The following is a 24881-nucleotide window of genomic DNA, read 5'->3' on the forward strand; positions in this document are numbered from 1 at the left end:
TATTGTGGGTCTTTGTGTTAATTCTTATCTACTGTGAGAAGTTTGCCTAACAAGCGCTGAGCAGTACACTGAACTATGTGTCTAACAGTATGTCACAAGGAGTCTTTTTATTGCTGTTTCTTTAGCAAAATTATAGTAGAAGGTTTTTCCCTGAGCCCATTACCAATGTAGTCTCAGGTACATGGTTGCATTAGCAGGGTCAGGTTCCATCTCACTGCGTGTCCCTTACATCCAATCAAAAAGTGGTTGGTTACTCCTATAACAACAAATTATTTTCCTTTCAACTCATTGTGCCTCCTAAGAGAAATAAAAACTAACATTTAGACTAAAAATACCTACACTACAGTAGTTAATAGAAATCTGACTACTTCCTTGGGTATAAGAAATGTTCCATTGTCCTCGTTTCACAAAATGGATTAGCTCTGCTTCTGGATCTTCACCAAGAAGCAAGACACCTGTTCTGTTTAGAAGTGAAAGAGGCCAGTGGTTGAGCTACCCTCCACAGAAGGGATCAAATTTGTCAGGATTTTACAGTTCCGTGAGTATGGCAAGAACTTCTGTTTCCTGCCCATTGCTGTGATAAACACCATGACCCAAAGCAACCTAGGGGAAGAAAGGACCAATTTTGTTACGACTGCATCACAAGGAAGTCTTAGGGGAACTTAAACAGATAGGACTGAAGCAGAGACCACATCATGGGAACATTGCCTTGCTTTCCTGTTCATACTCAACCAGCTTTCTTTCCCTTTTTAGATTACTTTTCTATTTTATGTATATGGGTATTTTCTGCCTACATGTATGTCTCTGTGCTAGATGCATGCCTGGTGTCTGCAGAGGCCAGAAGAGTGTGTCAGATTCCCCTGGAACTGTAGATTTACACTGTAAGCTACCATATGAGTGCCAAGTGTTGAACCTGAGTCCTCTGGAAGAGCAATTAATGCTCTTAACCATGAGCCATCTCTCCAGGCCTCAGCTCCAGTTTTCTTATACAACTTAGGACCACTTTCCCAGGGGGTGGCACTACCCACAGTGGTCTGAGCCCTTCCACATCAATCATTTACTAAGACAGTGACCCACAGATAAGCCCACAGGCCAATCTGACTGAAGCAATTTATTTATTTATTTATTTATTTATTTATTTATTTTATTTTACATGTCGATCCCAGTTCCCTCTCCCTCCCTCCCTCTTACCCTCTCTCCCCTGTCACATGCACCCTGACCACCCTCCCCTCCCATCTCCCCACCCCCATTTCACATGTAAGGCAATGCTATTCAGGTGGGGTCATATAGATCTGTCAAGTCATTTGAAGTAAGAACTAGGACTTCTCTCCTGTCTCTAGGGATACTCCATCCCCCATGGAGTATCCCTTCATGGGGGGATGTGTCCGCAAGGTCCTTTTGTGCACAAGGAATACATCCTGGTTCCACTGTCTGAGGTCCCTTAGACTGCTCCTGACTGAAGCAATTTTTCAATTAAGCTTCCTTCTTTCCAAGTGGCTTTAGTTCGTGTCTCATTGACAAAAACTAACAAGTACAACCTGTTCCTTAGGTTGCTCCAGGTAACCTCATTCTTTAACATTTCAGTCTCTTGACCCAGTCAAATGTGTTGTGGATTTCTTCGTTGATGCAATAAACCAAAACCAGCTAAATTAATAAGGCCAGGTTTAATAAACAGAGCAAAGAAACTCATGGTGACTCTCAGGAAAGGCAGGAGAAAAATCATGTGGCAGGTCTAGGGTCCGGGTCTTAAATACCCTGCAGGCAAGCTTGGGGTGACAGAGCTACTTCTTGGCCAGCTTTCTGAGAAGGGGAGGGTTGGAATGGGGAGAATGAGGCTGAAGTAGGGTTCCCAGCTAAACACAGACCAGGCACAGAACTATCATTTTTCACAGTGGATTTTCAGATATGGCAATAGAGTAGCCAACTGTCGGAGTTCATTCAGGACTGGTGTTTCTGAGATGAAATGAAACTATGCATGTAAACGTAGGAAGGCTCAGGAATTAACTGAATGAGTGAGTTGGCTACCTAAGCTGAAAGAGAAGCATCAAGAAACAACTTCAAAATTACCCAGCTGAAAACAACCTTGATAAAACTCAATTTCCTCATGTCCGCTGTGTGGGTAATAGTGCAAACCTCACAGAACCACAATGTCAAGTGAGTGCAACAACTTCATGTGGTCAGAGCGGCATCTTCCAGCTTTTGGGACTTGCTACTTGAAGCTACAAACCATGTCTCTTTGATACTTCCTTCAACTTCTGCTAAAGTCTAACTGCATTTCTGAGAAGCATTTAGATTGAAAATGCTCTATGGTGTGCCACTGTCAGATTCTTTTACACATGCCATCTCATGTTTTCCCATCTCACAATCAAGAATTACTTCTAGCAAGATAAGCAATTAGTTTAGGTCACACAGTTAGGCAGAGAGAAATAAGTTCATTGCCTCCAACTCATAACACTTTGGTACTGAGCATCCTGTATCTCCCCTCCTACCAGTTACAGTGAAAGACTTCAGCTTCTTAATCAGCAAAAGTTCTTGAACTAAGACGTCTTGTAAGGATCCATACAATCTTTGGAAACCTTCTCACTCCATACAAATTATCATTCCATGTTGTTCTTACATCTTATGGGTCTCTTTCATCTACTGCATTGAGCCTGCAGATGAGAAAGAGAACAATATAAAACATTACACAAGAACATCTTTTCTTTTCTTTTTTTTCCATTTTTTTAATTTTATATAACCAAGTCCATTTAAATGGAAACAAACATTTATAGACAATATTTGGGAATTTGTGTGTTGTTCTTTCCAAACTACTTCCTGCTGGTAAGAGGCACTGTCATGGGGGATTCGAAGAAGATTCAGAAATCCTGGCTGTAGTCTGTAAGGCTGCTTTGTCCAGCTGTTTTGAATGTAGGATCACCTGGTACTCTGTTTCAGGTGCTCTGGCTTGATCAAACCACATTAGTCTAGAAGGAATCCATATCTTTTCATTTTCTGTGGAAACAAAAATAGAAATCCTTTCCCCCAGTAACTTTTCCTTGAATTTAAATTTTGGAGTCAAAGCATTTTTTTAAATATAATTTATTATTTTACATGTCGATCCCAGCTCCCTCTCCCTCCCTTCCTTTCTCCCTCCTTCCTTCCCTCCCTCCTTCCCTCCCTTTTACCCTCTCTGCCCTCTCACATGACCCTAACCACCCCCCATCCCCCCACCCCAACTCCACATGTAGGGGAACGCCATCCAGCTGGGGCCATGCAGGTCCAACAGGTCACGTGAAGCAGGGACCAGGGTCTCTCTCCTGCCTCCAGATCAAGGCAGTTATCCTTCCATGGGGGATGTGCACCAGGGATACACCCTGGCTCCACCACCCGAGGTCCCCTAGACCGCTCAGTCCCTCCAACTGAGACCCATATTCAGGGTGGCCTGAGTCAGTCCCATGGTGGATTCCCAGCTGTCAGTCTGGGGGCCCATTAGCTCCTCCTTGTTCAGGTAAGCTGTCTCTATGTGTTTCTGCTGCCTGGTCTACACAAGAACATCTTAAGGAACTAAACTTGAAGGACAATGAGGGATCAATTTCTCTATGATCTATCCCAACCGTGTGGCTGTGCCTAGCTACAAAGACACTGGTAAATGTAATGCAACTAGGCCCATGAGGACATGGCAATGGAGTATTGAGAATGTATAGACAGCACTTTTGACTCATGTTAAATCTAAAAATGGTAAGAATAGCATAAGAATTTCTTATGGCAATGATCATAGATTAAAAAAAAGAAGTATAAATCAGCAGACTAATGGGATTCCTTTCAGACGTGAAGGGTGTGAGAAGATGCCAAACAAAGAGCATTGCTGCCAGGAAGATGGGATTATTTTATTGCCTTTGCTGAACTATAGCCCCTTTAACAAGAGAGTCCATGTCTCGTTCATATTTTACTCTCTTGGATTCATTTTAAAGTCATCACTCTAAAAATTAAAAAGAGATAGATGAATTTATAAATATAACATACAACTCACCAACTCTTGCCTGTCACTTAGCTAGAAAAAAGAAATCAGCTATCTTGAGCCCAGATCATTTTGTTGTCGTTGTTAGAAATTTCCCAAGTGTCGGGGTCCTGCCAAAGAAGATAAATAACATTCAACTGGTGTTGAATCCAGCTTAAGATGTACAAAGAGGCTCAAGTCTGTGGGTCTCAAGTTTGTAGTACTTTATTAGGAGCAGAGATAACCTAATTTTCTCTAGACTCCCAGATGGGTTCAATTTTCTGTGTGATGAATAATTAAGAGAAATGTAGCAACAACTGATGAAAGTGGCTCTGTCTGGACTAGAGAGTAAGAAACCTATTGGCAGATGAGGAAATAGAATGGGAGAAGTGGGAACAGGCAGCTGTTAGCCAAGATAACAGTAGCACTTAGACTCTGCTGTGCTTAGATTTCACAAAAAAAGCCAAGGACCACCAGCCAACTCAGTAACTCCCTAGAAGGGTTTCATTTGCTTATGCCTTGAATACCATATCTGATGTTGTTGCATTTGAGCCTATGAAGCTGCCCACCTGTGGTGCCGGTTTGTCAGAGGCTTCAAGGAAACTCTGTCTCCATATCTAGCAAAGGTGACTGATGTGGAATGGAAGTCTATACTGGAAAAATCAAATACTCTTCCTTTCTCATGGTTCATGAGGACAGGAGAGAAGAGTTAGTGTTAAATTCCATACACAAGGACATCTAGCTGGGATATTTACGTTCTCTACATGAAGACAGAACAGGTCTGATACTGAGTCAGGTGAGGCCCAGCTTTGTTATGTGTGCTTTTCACTCTTCACTCATGCAGCACACACATATACACATATGAGAGAGAGACAGAGAGACACAGAAAGATGGGGGACAGAGACAGTGTCATACTAGACATCTCTGTAAGAAGCTATAATAATTTGAGTAAGGTAGAAATTAGACACTCCAGGCAATGGTGGCACACACCATTAATTCCAACACTCTGGAGGCAGAGGCAGGTGGATCTCTGTGGCTTCAAGGCCAGCCTGGTCTACAAATCAAGTTCCAGGATAGCCAGAACTATTACCTACCTGGGAAAAAAATCAAGGCATTAAGACACTACAAGTTACTACTATATCCACCAGAAGTTTAATTGTTCTTGGACTGGAACTGTCCTGAGTAACATACCTCATACACTGCTGAAGATGGGACAAAAGACACTAAGCATAATAAATATAGACAATTGTTCTTTGGAGAAAACGAGTGAAATTCCTGTCTTTCTTTAATACTCCGAGAAGAGCCATTACACAGGATGAGGTTCAGCTGATAGCTGGTGAGTTTTTGTTTATGAAAATGCCTCAGCAGGGAAGCAATTAAAAACATTTTGAAGATGAGGATAGGTTTAGGTTCAACTTGAAGTTCATTTTTGCTATAATTTTAAATCTCAGCCTAACTTCCTCACTGAATCTCCTAACCACACAGATCACTACTTTCACATCCAGAACTTGTAGGAACTAAAAGAAGGTTTCAGTTTTGTGCTTTAGTTGATATCTGAAACAATGAGACCATCTGCAAATGCGGAAGGCAAGAATTTGGATATAGGACTAATATGAAGAAAATAATTTCTCTAGCCCTGAAAATCTTGGGGAGTCTTTCACATGATAAAAATTGAAGGTTTGAATAAATCTCACTTTCATCTCAAGGAGGAGAGGAGATATCTCTAATAATGACCATACAATACTGGGAGACATAAATTACTTGAATGAGGCTTCTGTAGCTTCCTGCTTATTAGTGTGACATCTCAGGGTCTCACTTTTATTCCCATCAAAGTGTCTGAAAGTCTTTTCTGACATTTCCTGGGATTCTTCATGTTGTTAGGAGCAGGTTTTTCCCACCAGTTTTGCCCTACTGCTGCACCAGCCCCAAATAACACACAGAGACACTGTATTAGATATAAAGCTGTAGGCTAGTTATTAGTTTCTTATCGTCTAGATCTGTCTTAAATACTAACCCATTTCTATTAATCTAAGTACTTCCACGTGGTCTTATCTTACTGGAGAGAAGGGATGGCTTTCTTCTCCATCTTTAATCTCCTCCTTACTATTTCCTCTCTCCTAGTCTCCTAGTTCCACCATCTTGCTTTCCTATTGGCCAACAATGCTTTATTCATTAACCAATAAGAGAAACATATTTACAGAAGGAAATCTCCTATCATCATGTATTTGAGAATGTAAACTACCTGCCACCTCTTGATGGTCCTGTCTTCTTTCTTCCTTACTTGCCCTATGAAAGTGACCTTGCTGCTGCTGTCTGCACTGACTCTTACTTCAAGTAGAGTTTTCAGAGGATGACTCCCCTCCTGCCCAAAGCCTCAGTCCAACTAAATGATGTGTTCCAAAAGTGTGAAGATGCTAGACATATTGATTATCTATCACTGCATAACAAAATGTTTCAAAACGTAATGATTTAAAGTGACAATTATTTCTCATGATCTTTTGTGTTGTCTTGTTTCTTTACTTCATTTGGTATTGTTAGGTCCAAAAGAAACCACAATTCCTAAACTCCAAATATCAGTTCAAATATCCAGAAATTAGCTCAGCTTGGCCTATTGGAGGATTCCAGCAGTTAGATAAAACCTAGCATTCCTAAGGAATTTGTAAAGCATGTTCCCCTCTACCAAAAGTAACCATTTCCCTTCCCTCTGGCAGAAGGGACATATCTGTTGTGCCTATCAGCATACCAAAGTTCATGGGGTATCATAAATAACTGTTACATATTTTAAAGTCCATGCTACCATCCAAGCCCTTCTCATCTCTTCCACCCTTAACTTCCTCCAGCTCATGGGCTTCTCTCCCCTCATCTATTTTATCCTTATAGTCCTGCTATTGTTCTTGCTATGTTCTCTCTCTCTCTCTCTCTCTCTCTCTCTCACACACACACACACACACACACACACACACACACACACAATCTTCCCCATAACCATACCACCCTCAGTTTATACCGGTATTAAATATGGCACTAGAAGAATCAGCATGTCCTTGGTCACAGTGGTTGACAGTGCTGACTAGTTAGCTGTGAGCTCAATTAGGGCTGTTGGCTTGGGTTTTATTATGTGGTTTCTTGGGCTTTCTGACAGTATGGTAACCAAGTTCCAAAATGGAACATTGCAAGAAAGGTGAAACCAAAAGGTGAAGATCCTTTAAGTGGACCCTGGGGTGCATTACACCATTTACTGCAGAGTATTGGTGGCATCTCAGAGGAAGGCAAAAGAACTCTACTTCTTGAGGGAGGAAAAAATGGAAAAAGAAGAAAAGGGGAAGTGGAAAGAAAGGAAAGGGAAAGGACACATATGTATGCATGCATGCTTTTTTACACTGAACTGCAGGGCATATCTCTACTGCCAGTCCCTAGCAAAGAGAAGGTCTTATGAGAACCACTTGGTGTGTTTCCATTGGCAACTCTCTAAACCTTAAAAACAAGTCCAGGAGAGTCTGGTTACAAGACCAGCCCGCCAAATCAATCTTCCCTGCCAAGCAGTCTCCTTTCCAAACTCTCCTGCTTTTCAGTTACCCACATTTCCTGTGACTACCACATTTATCACTCATGTGTCTCTTTGAAACTCTGACTTCATTGGTTTACTCTGAAAAGCATGAGTTCAACATAGGAAGAAAGGTAAGCATGTGCCCTTTTTGACAAAAGGCTGTGACTCGTCTCTGCTGCTTATCCAACAATGAAACCTCTGTGACAAAGTCTTCAGTATCTGCAATAGCCATATGTTCTTGAATGCTGTCCAGTTCTAATCCTAGTTCTTGGGATATGTAGCTTAACTAAATGAACTTGGAATACTCTAGATAGATTACAGAGAGTCAAGTTTTCCAACTGAACTTAATTGAAGCAGCTCTAGAATTTTCTGGTAATTTTGAGACAGAAGAGAATAAAATATTTTCCCCACATATAATTTCATACTGAAAGGGCCTTATATGGATCTAGGACTAGCAAGAGGTCTATAGATGTGGCAATTAGGAGACAGAATTAGATGAAGAAGAATGAAATGGTTCCAATTCCCACCTTGCCCTAGTCTAGACTAAGAGAGACACTGCTTAGTCTGCAAATGCTTGAATTTCATCCTGACCCCTCTCCCAGTGACCGGATTCTAACCTCACTAGCTGCTGAGACTTTGCCTAGGGACAGTCATTGGTTGAGCAAGTAGAATGAAAGATAAGATCTAGCTGTCTAGTGCCAAGCTTCATTTCCACTCTTTATAGAAGAGCCAGAAGGGATAAGGAAGGAATCTCTTCATGGTGTAACTACCAGCCAACTATTGACCATCAGCTTGGCTATCTGGTTATGGATATCACAAAGGAAAAGATACAGTCAGCAAATGAGAGTGGCTTGTGATAAATGACCATCTTGGCTTATATTGATTAATTACAATTCATTATCCAGACAGGTGATGGACATTCATATCACTCCCACTCTCTGAAGTTTATTAGCAAGGAAATCTTACAGACACCTCAGTAAGCAAACAAATGAAACTCAAGATGCTGAATGGTATGCTGCTAAATGTTTGCTTGGTTTTGTTGTTGTTGTTGTTGCTTGTTTGTTTGCTTGCTTTTATTGGAGTTTCCTATCATCTCATGAAGAAGCAAATTCCTAGTTCAAACTACCCTGGACCTTCCTCTGGAAGATATAAGAGCAAAATCCATGTCCTTCAAACTCCTTTCTTCCATACCACTCCTTGCCCCAGTCTTTTTGTTCAATTCATGTTCGGATTCCTTCTTCTCCACAAGTCTGCACTGACACCAAAGCTCACTGATGCACATTTGTTCTGTCTGTACTTGGAGGGTGGCAATTTCCCCATGATGTCGAAGGTAATTTTGGATGTGTCTCACAGGATGGGAATATTGAATGAACAGACTTATGTCTTGTGCTGCTTTGTACCATGTCTGGCACATGGAAGACACTGAATCTACACTGAATTGAACTGAATGGATAATTAATATACTGTTATATTATTTCACACTTTATTCTTCTCTAGGTTTCCCCAGAGTGGTGGAACTGTAGCTCAGCTTGCCATTGAAATCTTACATTTTCCTCTGGGAAGGAATGAGCAAAACTAAGTTACCCACATCATCTACTGAGGCAGTTTTCTGTGAACCGGGTATCCATTCTGGGACACAGTCTCACTGTTTGATGGGATCAACGTATGCCTTCCCTCACTAATTCTTTACATACATACTCTACACAATGCAAGCAGTGTGCCAGATTACAGATGAGTCTTGAGCTTATTAGTCTTGAAAACCCCCACCAGGGAGCTGTTCTAAACCATCAATGCCCCAGTTGGGTATCAAGGCTTAAAATTAATTTTAACTGCACTTAAAAGAACAGCTTCCTGCTTATAATATTTCCATAGTTGCCAGTGTCAAACTTCAAGGGCAGGGTATGCTCTGCAGTCTTCTGGTGAGTCTCTCCCTTTTCCATTTTACAGGCTTTCTAAAAATTGAAGGTCTTGATGATGATTCCTTTTCATCCAAAGAACACTAACACTTCTTCATGTTTGAAATGAGCATTTTGACCCGGCTTACATAGATGCTCCCCTCATTTTATAAGGAATGCACACTATGTGGTGCTCCTAATTTCCTTAAGTGAACACATACACTTAGGAAAGTCTCTAGATTGGGAATCACGTGGTCATTGAAAACACTAAAATACTTGCTAAAAGATGTGATAACATGAATAGGTGAATAGTCAGGAAGGTAAACAGAAAAGTCAGTCCTCCCCCACCCCCACTTCTAATTCTCTAGTAGAAGAACTGGGCTAGTTACTAAGTTCTGTTTTGTCCTTTGAGTCTAGCAATCCACAGTCAACTGTCCACCTCACACACTCTTTCTTGAGTGGTCATTTCAAGGTGACTCTAGCCCCACTGAGGTCTGCTCACTTCTATTTTACTTCTTGGTTGCCCTGGAATTCTCAGCTCTTATCAGTTTATAGCTCCTTCCATCATGGTGACCAAACACCCTTCAACTCTGAAATGTTTTCAAGCACCATGTGTTAACAAGTACCAAAGAAAGGCACCTGACTTCCTTGTTTCCTGTGCTGAGTGATTCTGAAGTGACCTAAAAAGTCAATGCAACTTCGTCACTCACCAACCTGGAGAAGGGAAGCCCCTGGCTTGGCTTGGCTCAGTCACCTGTTTGTCATTGAATCAGTCTTCACATTAGCCAGAGGCTTTAGTTTCACAGCCTGGGATGAAGTGTATCAGCCATTCCCCAACACCTCTGGCTTAAGAAGAGCTGTCATGGATAACTTGTCTTTTGATAGTTTTCTTTTAATATTTATAAACACCGAAGTATTTTTCTCTTCTCCACTTGAAATGTATATATTCATTCATTAAAAGGCATTGACGTTGCTGAGGTAATGGCCTGTTGACAGATTTATAGTAGGAACTATCTCACTGCCTGCGGGTCTGTGCATTTTAATATAATTAAAAGGCTTCTGTTTGGAATCTTAGCTAATTAATATTCATGCTTTGCTCCTTCCACCTGCCTCTTCCTATTTGCTGTCTTTTAGCAGATTGATTGTGGCCCAATTAATGCTACCACCAGTCAAAATAAGGCAGGAAGGGGAAGAAAGTAGAAATGCCACCATAACACTGTCTTTTTAATGAAAAAAGGAACATTTTAACTAATGAAAACCTTTCCCTAGATTTTGAGACCAGTTGAGGAAGAGGCTCTATAAATATGAGGATATGATAAGAATAGAGAAATTGAACGAAAAATATAGCTTAAATCAGTCACATTTTGAAATTGTACTAACCCACATTGTACTTGTGCCGGAAACACAACACAAGAACTTGAAGCAACAGGGAATAGATATGTTTTTAAAGGAATAAAGCTGAAAGCGGTAGTAACGGGTCACTACTCAGTGGCTAAGAAAAAATCATTCACACAAATGAAAGTGATCACTTACATGGGGCCTTTGAAAACCAATCTGATTTCTAGAGCTAGAGACAAGATGGGAATTTGGGGATCATTTTTAAAAAGACACTTGCCACTCAATTGCTTGTTGAGGGGTGTGATTCTAAACTGAGAAAAAGAGGGAAAGCCTTCCACCTAAAGAGTTCTTTCTAGGCTCAAGTGTCTTAAGAACCCATTGTCATGGCAACTAGAATCATTAAAGAAAGTCACCAAAAAGAATCCCTCACATCTAGGTGAGTTCATTTTGCTTATCTTATACTGCAACTTTGGTCTCATCCATAGAATGGACTCGGTAGACCTCCTGCAGAGGAGTCTTAGAAGAACTAAATCAAATCCTTGAAATGCAACTCTCACTTAACACTAAGTCCATTCACTGTGAAACAAAATGCAGAAGCCACAGCTATTCTGTGTCTCATTAGAGAATAGCATTTTTCAGAAAAATGAAGACAGGGTGATGTAGAATTCACTTCCTTTGCCACGAGAATCAGTAACAAGTCAGAAAAAAAAAAAAAAAAAAAAAAGGCCTAAATGGATTTTATTACATCTCTAATCCTGTCTCACCTAGCACACTGAGTATTAATAATGGAACAAAAAGAGTTTACAGAAGCAAGATAAAAATAAACCAACCAGTACCAGGTTTATTTGACAGGTGCGTACTTTGTTCTGGTGATGAGTCACCAGCTTAGGATCTGCTCAGGTACAGCAGGAAGTGAATGGACCAGCTCAGCTCAATAGCTCTCCCAACATCTCAATTGCTGTTCCATTGTGAGCTTCAGGCTCTTGTGAAGAGTCTGGTTGATTAGTCAGTCTTCCTGGATGATATCATGTTGGGACTGAATTGCTGACCCACCTAAACAGATGCTTTTTTAATTTTCCAATTAACAAATTTTCACTCATCTTTGAGGCCAGCTCAAGTCCTTTTTTCTGAGAATTAATTCATCCCTATCAGTCTAGCTTGTACTGAATAAATGGAACTGGTCAGAAAGTTTTAAACCTTTCGTTTTGTTTTTTAAATACTTGATCGTGAGTTACACAAGACCATTTTTGTACAGGCATATAAATGAACCCTCTCATTTCACAAGAGAGAAAACTGGGGTGAGAATAAGGATAGCTCTGTGGAATTAATAACTAGATCGGGTGATAGAAGCTCAGAACTTCCAACTTCCATCAGATTGTGATTCCCTCTCTCAACACTGAAAACTGTACTTTATATTGTTAATATATGTCTCATTAGTTGAGAAGGAGAGAGGTAGAGAAGAGGTGGATAAGAAGGAAGAACTAGATAAGAGCTTTACAATTGAGAAATAGAAGAAATTCAAAAATTTAGGAAATCTACTCAATAAGTTTATTCAACAGGCCATAGAAATAAGCTAGGAAAACAAGTGAAGAAAAAGTCCATTTTGCTCAGGGTTCTCTACCAGAGGTGGTTTGGTCAGAGTTCTCTACTAGAAGTAGATGGACATAATCAGCTCCTACAATTGTATAGGCAAACCACACCCAAGAGCCAATCACATAAATCTAGTCTGCATATGAAATCATGAGAAACAAAAGAGACAATGGTATAAGGTTCTGTACATCATATAATGGGTCACTATTGAAGCGGGATTTGACCTTCTTGTCAAAATTCATCTGTATCTTGCAAAATACCTCAAGAAATTGAAACTCACTCTAAAACCTAAACATTGTTTTATGAACTGGTATTGTACCTGTTATATCCTTTTTGTTAGGATACACAAAGTTTGGGATATGAATAGCTAAATATGTTTTAAAACATTTCAATCAATTTAATCAACTGCCCTGGCCCACCAGATTAGTCTACTGGGACCCTGGCGGGGGGAGGGAGGGACAATGAGAGACTTGAGAGATGGAGGCAAGACAGGATTCTGATCAAGTCTCATTTATTGAATATAACCACATGGTTTAAGTAGTACAGAAATGAAGGAGTGGGCCAAAGGGAGGATGTGAGGGAGGCAGTATGTCCTTTCAAGCTATAAGATAAGTTGCTATACGATAAGCCTGCAGCTAGGATTTTTTCAGAGTCAGGCTACGTCATATGTTTAACAGGAGAACAGTCATAGGGGAATGGAAGATTATCAGTATGTTAGTATCTAAGACAGTAGTTGGAAAGAAGGCTATTAAGATGCTAACTTTGCTCTGGGGTTCCCCACAATCAACTATAGTATAGTTCAGTGTTAAAGTATATATTAGCATCTACAAAGCCCTAGTTTGAGTCCCCAGCATACACACACACACACACACACACACACACACACACACACACACACACAAAATGGCGATATTACTTGAATTAACTTTATTGAACAATGATTTCCATACAGTAAAATGCATATTTTAAGTTTATAATTTAATATCTTTTACAAGAAGAGTATACACACGTTGAATATCCTTAATCTCAAAGTTTAAAATCTGAACTCACCTAAATCTGAAACTTTTCAAATAGTCACATACCATAAGTCTAAAAGAAAAAAAAAATTGCAAAACTAGGAAAGGACATTTTGAGCAGGACTCCATTTGCTCAGGACTAAAAGTCAACAATTGACAAGTAGAACCTCATAAAACTGAAAAGTTTCTTTACAACTAAGAAAACAGTCAGCCAAATGAAGAAGAACCCACAGGGTGGGAGAGAATCTTGACCAGCTATACTTCTGGTGGAGGATTAGTATCCAGAACATATAAAGAATTCAAGAAACAAATGATCTGTTTAAAAAAAAAAAAAAAAGTACATACCATGTTCCTGTTTTTGTGACTCCTCCTCATTCAAGATGGTTTCTTCAAGTGCCATCTACTTGCCTGAGAATGTCAAGATTCCATTAATTTTTTCTGCGGAGTCGTATTCCGTTGTGGAGATGTGCCACATCTTCTTTATTCATTCTTCAGTTGAGGGGCATGTAGGTTGCGTTCAGGTTCTTGCCAATTGATGTGGATCATTTGGGTATATGCCTAAGAGGGGGATTCCCGGGTCCTGTGGTAAACTAATTCCCATTTTCCTGAGGAACCGCCATACTGATCTCCAAAATGGCTGTACGAGTTTGCACTCCCACCAGCAGTGGAGGAGTGTTTGCCTTTCTCCACATCCTCTCCAGCATAAATTGTCATTGGTGTTTGTAATTTTAGCCATTCTGGCAGGAGTAAGATGGTATCTCAAAGTTGTTTTGATTTGTATTTCCCTGATAGCTAAGGTGTCTTTCAGCCTTTTTGATTTCCTCTATTGAGAATTCTCTATTCAGTTCTGTACCCCATTTTTTAATGGGTGTTTTGTTGACTAGTTTCTTGAGTTCTTTGTATATTTTGGAGATCAGCCCTTTGTCGGATGTAGGATTGATGAAAACTTTTCCCAGTCTGTGGGCTGCCATTTGGTCTTGTTCACTGTGTCCTTTGCCTTACAGAAGCTTCTAAGTTTGAAGAGGTCCCATTTATTAATTGTTGATCTCAGTGTCTGTGCTACTGGAGTTATGTTCAGGAAGCAGTCTCCTATACCAATTTGTTCAAGGGTACCGCCTACTTTCTCTTCTAAGAGGTACAGTGTGGCTGGATTGATGTTGAGGTCTTTGATCCATTTGGACTTGAGTTTTGTGCGTGGCGACATGGGTCTATCTGAAGTCTTCTACACACCATCATATATGGATTTTAGACCTACAGCAAAGGATCACCAGCCTATAATTCACACCACCAGAGGAACTAGGATACAAGGTGTATTCTAAGAGATTCATATAAAGTCCCTCACAGAAGGGGGAAGGGACAAGGCCCCCAGAGCACATGGGAAGTGGGGGGGTGCAGTGAATGGAGAGAGAAGTAGGAGAAAGAGAGGGGGAGGAGCACATGCAACTAGGAAGAGTGTGTCAGGGTAGGAATAGAAGACAGGAGAGAGAGAGAGAGAACTTAAAAGAGGGAGCCATTATTGGTTTGAAGAGAAAACTGAACCTAAAGAAAGGTCTAGAGATCTACAAGACTGCTGCCAACTAACAATTTGAGCAACTGTGGAAAGACTACCATAAATGCCCTTTCCAGATAGTGAGATAAGCAAATAACTTATCCACCATCATGGAGCCCTCATCTAGTACCTGTTGGAAACAGAAGCAAACACCCATACCTAAACACTGAGTCGAACTAGAATCCAGATACAGAGGGAGAGGACAAGACCAGGTTGCAGAAACACATAGAGACAGCTGACCTGAACAAGGAGGAGCTAACGGGCCCCCAGACTGATAACTGGGAATCCAGCATGGGACTGACTCAGGCCCCCCTGAATATTGGTCTCAGCCAGAAGGACTGAGTAGTCTAAACGACCTTAGACAGTGGAACCAGGGTGTATTCCTGGTGCACAAAAGGACCTTGCGGACACATCCCCCATGAAGGGATAACTGCCTTAACCTAGAGACAGGAGAAAAGTCCTAGTCCCTACTTCAAATGACTTGACAGATTTACATGACCCCACCTGGATGGCATTGCCCTACATGTGGAATTGGGGTGGGGGGAAGGGAGGGGAGGGTGGTCAGGGTGCATATAAGGGGGAGAGAGGGTAAGAGGAAGGGAGGCAGGGAGGGGTGAGGATGGGAGGGAGAAGGAACTGGGATTAACACGTAAAATAAAAAATAAATAAAAAAGTAGGCTTTGAATTTTTGAATTTGAACAGAGTTCTCAAATAAAGAAACAAAAATGGCTAAGTAATATCAAAAAATTTCATGATCCTTATCAACTAAAGAATTACAAAGTAAAACAATTTTGAGATTTCATCTCACCCCTGTCATAATGATTAAGATCAACAAAATAATCAACAAAATAATCAACAACAAAGGCTAGCCAAGATATGGGAAATCTGGACCCTCATTCACTGTTCATGAAACTGCAAACTACTTTAGCCACTGTGGAAATCAATGTGAAGAATTTCAAATAGTTAAAAATAAATCTACTGTATGACCTAGCTATACTACTCTTTGGCATTGTCCAAAGGATTCAACATTTTCCACAAATATTTGTTCTAGTAGCAATAGCTAGGAAATGAAGACAAAATAAATGTCCTTCAAATGATAAATGGATAATGAAAATGTGCCACATACATACATTGGAATACTATTCAACTGCAAGGAATGATGAAATTGTGAAAATTATGGTTAAATGAATGGGACTAATAAGTATGGGGGGGGTGAGTAACCTAAACCCAGTTGTTCTCTTGCATCTATGATTTATAGTTTCCAATTTTCAGATTTGAGTATATAACTTGGAGTAACCATAGAAGTCAAAAAGTAAAAAGGAACCATGGGGGAGAAAAGTGTAAGAGAGGAACATAGCCTGGTGCAGGTGATATGAAAGGGAAAACAATGTTATAAGAAAAGAGTGAAAGATCACAATGGCCTCACATTTCCTTTCGGCAGCTTCCTGGTAGCATCAACAAGTGCTGCAAAGCACTGGGCTGAGCTACTCAAACCTGGAGGTCTTTTCTTTAACACTAGAGTGTGGCCAGGCGTTGGCCATACCATTAGGAGCGGGAAGAGCAAGATGAAGGTCATGCTCAGACCACCCAGAGAAGTTCAAGAGGTTCTCTTTACTCAGAAGACAATATGGAATTCAGAAAGCACTGCCTCATTTTGGAGTTCAATGTAAGCGTCTCAGTGTGACCAGACAGAAGTTTTAGAATTAAGGAGGTCAAAGCAGAACCATATTTTGTGAGCCTAAGAAGGTCCTCCTTTGGGAGCACATTCCCCATGGAGGGATACTCCCTTAACTTAGAGACAGGAGGGAGGGCCTAGTCCCTACTCCAAATGACTTGACAGATTTTATTGATCCCTCCTGGAAGGCATCACCCTCCCTGTGGAGGGGGGGGGGAGAGGGAGGGAAGGAGGAAGGAAGGAAAGGAGTGAGAGGGAACTAGGATCGATATGTAAAAGAAGGAGAAGGAGGAGGAGGAAAAGAAGGTCCTCAAGAACTCAAGAAAAATGGCCACCATGTGATAGACAAGAATAGAGCTTGGCACACTTCCTGCAAAGTCTGCAGCGAATGGTTTTATGTTGGTCTGGGGCTAGTGTGAGTGAGGCTGTCTCTGTGTACAAAGGTTATGGGGACCTCAAAAATGTCCATCAAAATAAGCAATATTTTAATGCATTAAAATATTTAATTCAACAAGTAATGTATGGTGAGCAAACACCAACAATTTAAATAAAGAAATCTTACCCTGAGCTTACCTGTTCCATTTAACTCTAATTCTAACCCTGGTTCCAATAAAACTTTGCAGAAGCAAGGAAAATAAACAGCAAAAAATCCCTACACCAGACAATCACAGGACAGTCATAGTTAAAATGCAAAGGACTGAACATATTCTATAAAATTACCTTCTGGCTAAGTGCATATGATATACATGAACAACCATGAATTACATGATTATACTTGAGCTGCAACCTTGAGATATCTCATGTACAAACAAACATAACAAAATATCAATTAAAAATTAAAAGAAATTCTGAAATACCTGTGGGCCCAAGCATTTTGAGTTAAAGTATCCTTAAGTCTATATATCTACACAGACACCAGTGTAGTCAGCACTATAGCACAATTTCTATCTCCCAGAAAATTATTCATGCTCATTTCAGGCAGTCCTTCTATATCTTCTTCCAGATGACAATGACCTATATTTTTTGCTATGTATATGTTTTATCTGGCCCTGAAGTTCTTATAAATGAAATAACAATGCATGAATCTCTTTTTTGCCTGGTTCCTTCCACTTCAATACCTTTAGGTTTGTTTTAGTTAGGGTTTCTATTACTACAACAAACACCATGACCAAAAGGAACTTGGGAAGGAAGCTTACAATCCATCATGGAAACGTAAGGACAGGAACCTGGAGCTAGGAATTGAAGGAGAAGCCATGCAGGAGTGCTGCTTACTATTTTTGCTTCAGTTGGCTTGGTCAGGCTGCTTTCTTACAGCACCCAAGACTACCAGCCCAAGAGTGGCACTGTCCAGAGTAAGCTGGGCTCTCCCATATCAATCAGTAAGCTTGATTTAATGAGTTGAGGAAGAAGGAGTCAGGTGACTAGAAACCCAGTTCACAACAAGAAGAACTGTTTTGCTAAATATATCTACACTCTGACTATTCCTTGGATTGCTTCCCTGAAGAATTTGATTATCTGTTAACCTGTGTGTCATGGATAATAAACACAGAGCTTCATAGCATATCAGAGATCTAAAGAATAAATCAATGGTGAACACTTCTGAGCTTTATCAAGAAGTTCCTCAACGTTTCCAGAGATCAACCTAATAGCAAAGCAATGTATGAGATGAAACTTAAAATTTACTTGTTTTCATCTCACAATAGAAAAGGAAGCTCTTACACTTTGAGTTTATGTGTGCTATTCCTCCTCTGCTTATGTGTTAATTCTCTACTTCTACTCCTCCTCAATTAAAAAAACAAAACTGCCCCCAGGAAACTATTCCATCTCCTAGTCTAAAGAGACATTTTATAATATTTCCTCCCTGTTTATGAAAACACAGATTTCATTCTGGAATGCCAAAGCAAAGTTCTTGTTCAAACTGTACAATGAAACAGATCCTGCTTTCTCCAAATGTCTACATCATGCTGATGAAGTTGCAGCCTCTTTACTGAATACTATGCCACACTGAACACACTGTCTAAGAGTTCATGATTTCTGAGGGTCAGAAAGTTTTAATTATGCCTATATATGTTTAAAATCTTTGATTGATACTGAACATCTCTTGAGATTCCTAGTAATAAAAGAGACAAAAGATGGGCCACCCAAACACACCCACTTCCTTCCCCTGAAATCTGCCAATGTGTTGTATTATAAGACAAATTACCAAAGCAAATTAGGGTATGTGGGAATTAAAGTTACAAATGGAATTTGCTTCGAAGATTAGCTAACCTCAAAAAAGGAGAGATTCCCCCCCCCCCCGAAATAGCCAAGTCAGCCCAATGTCATCAAAGTGTTCTCTAAAGTGGAAATGGGAGGCTCAAGTGGAGTCACTGTCAGGGTGTGAAATATGATACAGACTTGACTAGCCACTGCTGGCTGTGAAACTGGACAAGGAACACCAGCCAAGGAATGTGAGCAGCCTCTAGAAGCTGGAATAGCTAAAACCATTGATTCTCCCCTAAAGTCTCCAGAAATAATGCAGCCATCCCAATTCTTAATTTTAACCCAGTTTAGACCAGTAAGAACTGTGTCAGACTTCTGACCTACAGAATAATGATATAATAACTCTGTGTTTCTTAAATTCACTAAATTTAAAGTAACTAACCTCTGCAGCCATAAAAAAGTATACAGTAAGTTCAGTCCCCAGTGCTTAACTGTATAGAGCACTGGAGTTTCACATTCAGGGCATAAATCCCTTATGTTAGGAGGCCCGGGAGAAATACTTGTGACACGGACTCTACAGGAAGCTTTCCCTAGTTACTTTTCTCACTGCTGTGATAAAATATCTGAGGATAGTAACTCAAGGAAAGAAGTTTGTTTTGGCTCAAGGTTTGATTGTCCATTATGGTGAGGTAGGCTTAGCAGTAAAAGAGTCTACAGCTGTCAAAGCAGGAGTGTGTCAAAGAGGGTGTGAAGTAATTAATCACTGTGCATCTTGTCACAAAGTAAAGCGCAACGAATCCCAGTGCCTAGTTTTGTGTCTCTAGATTTCCTTTTGATGTGCAGCATCAGACCTCAGTCATAGGATAAAGCATGGGAAATAAGACTCCAGGGCAAAATATTGTCTGATTGATGTTTATTCGGGGAGACATCACTTACACCAGATACAGATGACTGCCACAGGTTCCCGTTCCAAGGATGCCTCCAGATGCTCTCTGTGTCTGGTCAGGAAGTAAGAAAGAGAGCCGGAGTCCAGGACCCCAGACCTAGCCCCTCCTCCAGATCATGCCTGCACCTGTCCCCATGCCCCAATTGGCGTGGTCAGTGCAATAGGTGCTGGTGGGATGGACATCTCACTACAGTTCGCCTTTTAGTCTAAAGAAAAGATTTAGGCTTGATATAAAACTATATACAAAGACAGTAATATTAAGTATGCTCTAGGAAAAGGAAAATTAAGAACATGTACACTCGAGACCTATTGCCAGTGAGGTAACAAGAGCAGACATGCCCAGAAGGGTACCCTCTAGGTGACACTATCATTCCTTCAAGACAATTAAATACTGGAAACCATTCAATAGTCCAGCCATACAACTAGCTTCAGGAGACCCATCAATAGATGATGTTTTGATTCAATGGGAAATAAGCAGTTTAAAAAAAGACTTAGTTTTCAATGCCACACACAAGCTTTCTGTATCACTGTCTTTACCTGGCCCAGTGGGAATATTGCCTTAATAACTTCTCTGACACCACCTGAAATATATGTAACTATCCTCTTTCACCTGCAAGTTTGACCAAAGACATTATTTGTTTGAGAGAAGACACTTTTAAGGAAAATGCACATAAGCTTAGGTGGCACCACTCAACAATATAAATCCTTAGAAAAATGAATCCATAACTGATCATTCCAATTTCAATAATTATTTCTGGGAAGGGAGTTCTAAATAGACAATCTATCAGAATGGCTGAGAATACAACTAACACATCCACATTATATGACTGTAATAGTCACACTTCATCAAATGCCATATATATACTCCATCAATGCTGTTTAAGAGTAAAGACATGTCAACTATAACATTGTCTGTCTGAGGCGTCTCCACTATGTTCCAATGGTCAGTAATAAATTGTTTGACTTCTGAAAGGATGGTAGAGGCAGTTAACATGTCTTGAAATCAGTAGTTTGGGGGGAAAAAAACCCTGAAAAACATAACTTCCAAGATTTTTCTTCTTTCTCAATAGTTTGCCTCTAAGATCAATAATCAGCATCAGTCCTGCTTTCATTTTTTTTTAAGAAAGCTGCATGAAGATTTAACAAAGAAGTAAGTACCCTAGAAGTTACATTGTCATATTAGTTTGTGTTGATCACTTTTTCCTTCCTGAATCCACAGGAGATTGTCTTTTATTGGCATCTTTAAAGCTGAACCACAATGCATTAATTTTATAAATGAGATGTTGGCGTCACTATCACAAAAGGTTCAGAGAGAGGCTGAAGAGGGTGGCATCACCATGGTGACATGCTGTGTTGGGAGCACCCAAGGGCAATGGACCACAGGAAACCCATTAGAAAGCTCTCCTCTGGAGACATGTTGTCGGTTTTTACTCAACCACTTAAGGAATGACCAGGGCAACAAAGTCAAGGAAGCAATCACTCTCCTCAGACTATTGCAAAGAATGACATGCAGTCTCCCAGCACTTCTACAGCTGATCATACTGCCATAACCTTGAAATAGGCTTTCCCATTTTTGACTGGAAAATTACAATAGCAAGAAGGGAATGTTATGGGCTATAGCAGCTCATTGCTGGCTTCTTTGCTTTCATTCTACATTTGGGTGGGTTTGCTTTTATTTTTTGTCTGTTTTTGTTTGTTTCTTTTTGCTTCATCAGCTTAAATGGAGAAGAAGAGAGTTTGAATTTGGGGTATGTGAGAAAGTAGACTGAGGAATGGGAACAGGAATGAAATTGAACAGGACAACTTCACCTAGAGGAGTTTTGTGGTAAATTTCTCCACAAAAAAAAAAAAAAGCCATTCTTTGTGTACTTATATTTTCCTTTCAAAATCACAGGAATTGAATATTAAGGAGGATAATGGAAATAATTGGAGGATATCTTCTAGCAGCCACTAACTTTTAACAGACAGTAAAAATTAAGAATGGATGTTCCCACCAACTCTGAGAATTTGCCTTCTAGTTGCTTATTTCTGTGCTTTGAACTCTGAGGTTGAGTGTATTTGTATTTGTGCTGTTTTTTTTTATGCATACATGTTGTGGTTTTCAATTGGAAGCAAGGAGAGTTGATGAAAGCTAGTTAATGCTAACCCAGCTGTGTCCTAGATACTACTAATATATTAAAGGAGAACCAATTTTTCCAGACTATGAGATACACAAAGCATAGATTAGTATTTGAAATGAGCTACTTCAGGATGATTTCTCAAGGAAACACAGGGCAGCTATGCTGGCTGTTTGTCTATTGGTATGGCTGACATTAACTGTAACCGTGTGTAGATTTACCATGTTTGTTATCACATATAGATATTGGGAAACTGGTATTGAGTCAACAAAGACTAATTATGGTAAGGACTTGTTATGATTAACTTATTGGATGACAACATAATGTACCTTTAAACTCATTCAGAAGTTTTCTAAATTTGTGTTGTTGGTCAAAAGAGATTTGTGATAAACAGGTCTAATTGCAGCTATGACATTAAAACAATAAGAAACATGAAAATTAGATGTGAAGTGTTAGCTGGTTATGTCTATTTAAATATGTATGTATATAACTGGATGTTTAACTCTTAAAACTGTTATGTTGAAAAGGTTTTAGAAATAAGTTGTATCAGATACTGAACAAAAGTCATTGTGGTTTTTCTTTTGTTTAGGAAAAAAATTACTATTTTTTATTATTCTTAAAGATTCTTTTTTTAACTTTGAAATATAAATACCTGGGAATGGAACATATGTAGGAAAGAATTCACATTTCAGGATGGAAAAGGAAACAAAATAACCAGAAGAACATTTATTTTTACTGAATTAATTAAGGTTGAAAATTCTACATATGTTTGCGTATTTCTCCAAGTGAATTTTTCAAAGTATCGCCTTTACTTTGGCTTAAATATGTTTATTTGTTCATGTGAATCTAAATACAAATACTCACTTAGGAGTCTTGTTTCTTATTAAATTGAAAGAGCTGTAAATATTTCAAACTTAGAGCAGGGTGTTCTCATTTATTATTGAAAGAACATGGTGATCTCCAGATACATACATACACAGAGAAAGACATCACAAAATTAGGTCCAGCGAAATGTTGCAAGCTGTTATTCAGTCATCACAAACTAGGAGAAGGACAGTGACCTGCTCACAAACCCAAAAGGTCACTGACCACACAATAAATTAAAACATGAGTTGACAAATGTCCAGAAAGGATGGCCTATGATAAGGCCAGCCTTCAGCAAGCTTCATTCCTTCTAATGGGTCTCTTTTGGCCAGCCACAGATCACTTTGTATGACAATGAGAGGGAAGAATTCGTACAAGAGAGCTGATGGTGGCTTTTACCTACAATAGTCTTCCCTCTCAAAGTACAAGGCCAATCGGAGATAAATAATAAGCTGGGAGGTCAAGCATATACTCCATGGAAATAGAGATGGGAGAAATGAAACAGGCCTGTCCTTTTCATTGTGAGAACACATTTAAATGTCTCCTAGCCCCAAGGACTTAAATCACTTACTTATAATGTATGTAATGAACTTCCACTCAGACTATTCAAGTTTCTTAAAATAAGTTTGGCACAAAACCCTGAACAGAGATTGAAGCCATTATTATCTACTCTCAGACTAGTAATCTACCCCAAAAGTCTAGTCAGTTAAGTTAAACCATCCTTTGCTGTTAACTTACTGGTCCATTTAAAAACAAGAAGTAAGAAAACATATTGAAGTCTCTTCAGTAAACATCTGTTCCAAAAGTATGTAGCCCGGAACTAGTTGTGGATTAGTAACCAAAGGAAGTTCCTGACCCACCCTAGTGAGGGCAGGTTTCCTGTTTAGCTATGTGGCCACTTGTCCTTTCAGGCAGGCACTGTCACCTTAGAGTATTCCAATATGTCTACTAGGATTTTCTTGGTTGCCATTGGGATAAAGGCAATATATATCAGCATAAGAAAAAAATAGTTTAAAAGAAAGGGAGCAAACAAGGCAAGGAAGAAGGGTGGGAAGGAAGAAAGAATAGGCAAGAGGAAGAAAGGAAACAGAAGGAAACAACACAAATTTAGTTTCCTCTAACTAAAACAGAAGAGTCTATGTGAGAGCCGCCACTGCGGGATTCAGAGATGCCACTTGTTATGTTTCTTTGTGACTATTCTATCTAGTCCCACTTTGTGATGTTTGTTGAGGTCAGCAATTCTACCAATCAGAGAGGATAACCACCTGCAAATTTAGATTTACGTCCTACATCCTCACTATCTCAGAAACAAAAACTGCATGTTCTGATTAGAAAAGTCAGAAGTCAATAGCTATTGTTGCTTTTAAAGGACCAAAGTTCAGTTCCCAGCACTCTCCAAGCAGCTTATAACCATGTGTAACTCCAGTTCCACAGGATCTGATATCATCTTCTGACCTTCATGGGCATGCATGCATGCACACATACCTGCAGGCAAAGCAATCATACACATAAAGTAGAAGCAAGTAAATCTTTAAAAAGGAAGGAAAGAAAGAAGGAAGGATGGATGGAAGGAGGGAAAGAAGGAAAGAAGGGAGAGAGAGAAGGAAGGGAATAAATTAGGAAGAAAGGAAGGTAGGAAGGAAGAAAGGAAAGAAATTTGTAGATAAAGACCAAATGCATTGGCTTGTGACAGGTACTCACTCTAGAATGAATCACTGTAGTCAAAGAAAGAAGGTCAAAACATCAAGAAGCACCTAAACAAGAGCAAATCAAGAAGCAAGGGATATGCTCAGAAAAATGAAGGATGTTACACAGAATAGAAAATTCCCACCTTCTCCATCAACATACATAGTCCTCCAGATTCAAAAAATATCTAAGAATTGCTAAGGGACAACAGAAGACTGTGCTTCCAACTCCCTGTCAGTTCTGAACACATTGTTTTGGTAGACCTAGAGCAGCTGGAGTTGGTTAAGTGTTTCAGAGTGATTGCTGAATAATCATGAGGACCAGAGTTCAGACCCCAGTGCCCACATAACAAGCTGACCATCCTACAAACACAATCCCAGCTACTAGGGATCTGCTGCCCTCTTCTGATCTCCGCATATGAGTGCACACAAATGTATCAATTAATAATTATTTTCAAAAGGATCTAGACAAATTAAGAAG

The sequence above is a fragment of the Phodopus roborovskii genome, unplaced genomic scaffold, assembly GCF_943737965.1.
Source record: "Phodopus roborovskii unplaced genomic scaffold, PHOROB, whole genome shotgun sequence".
Classification (NCBI taxonomy): Eukaryota; Metazoa; Chordata; class Mammalia; order Rodentia; family Cricetidae; genus Phodopus; species Phodopus roborovskii.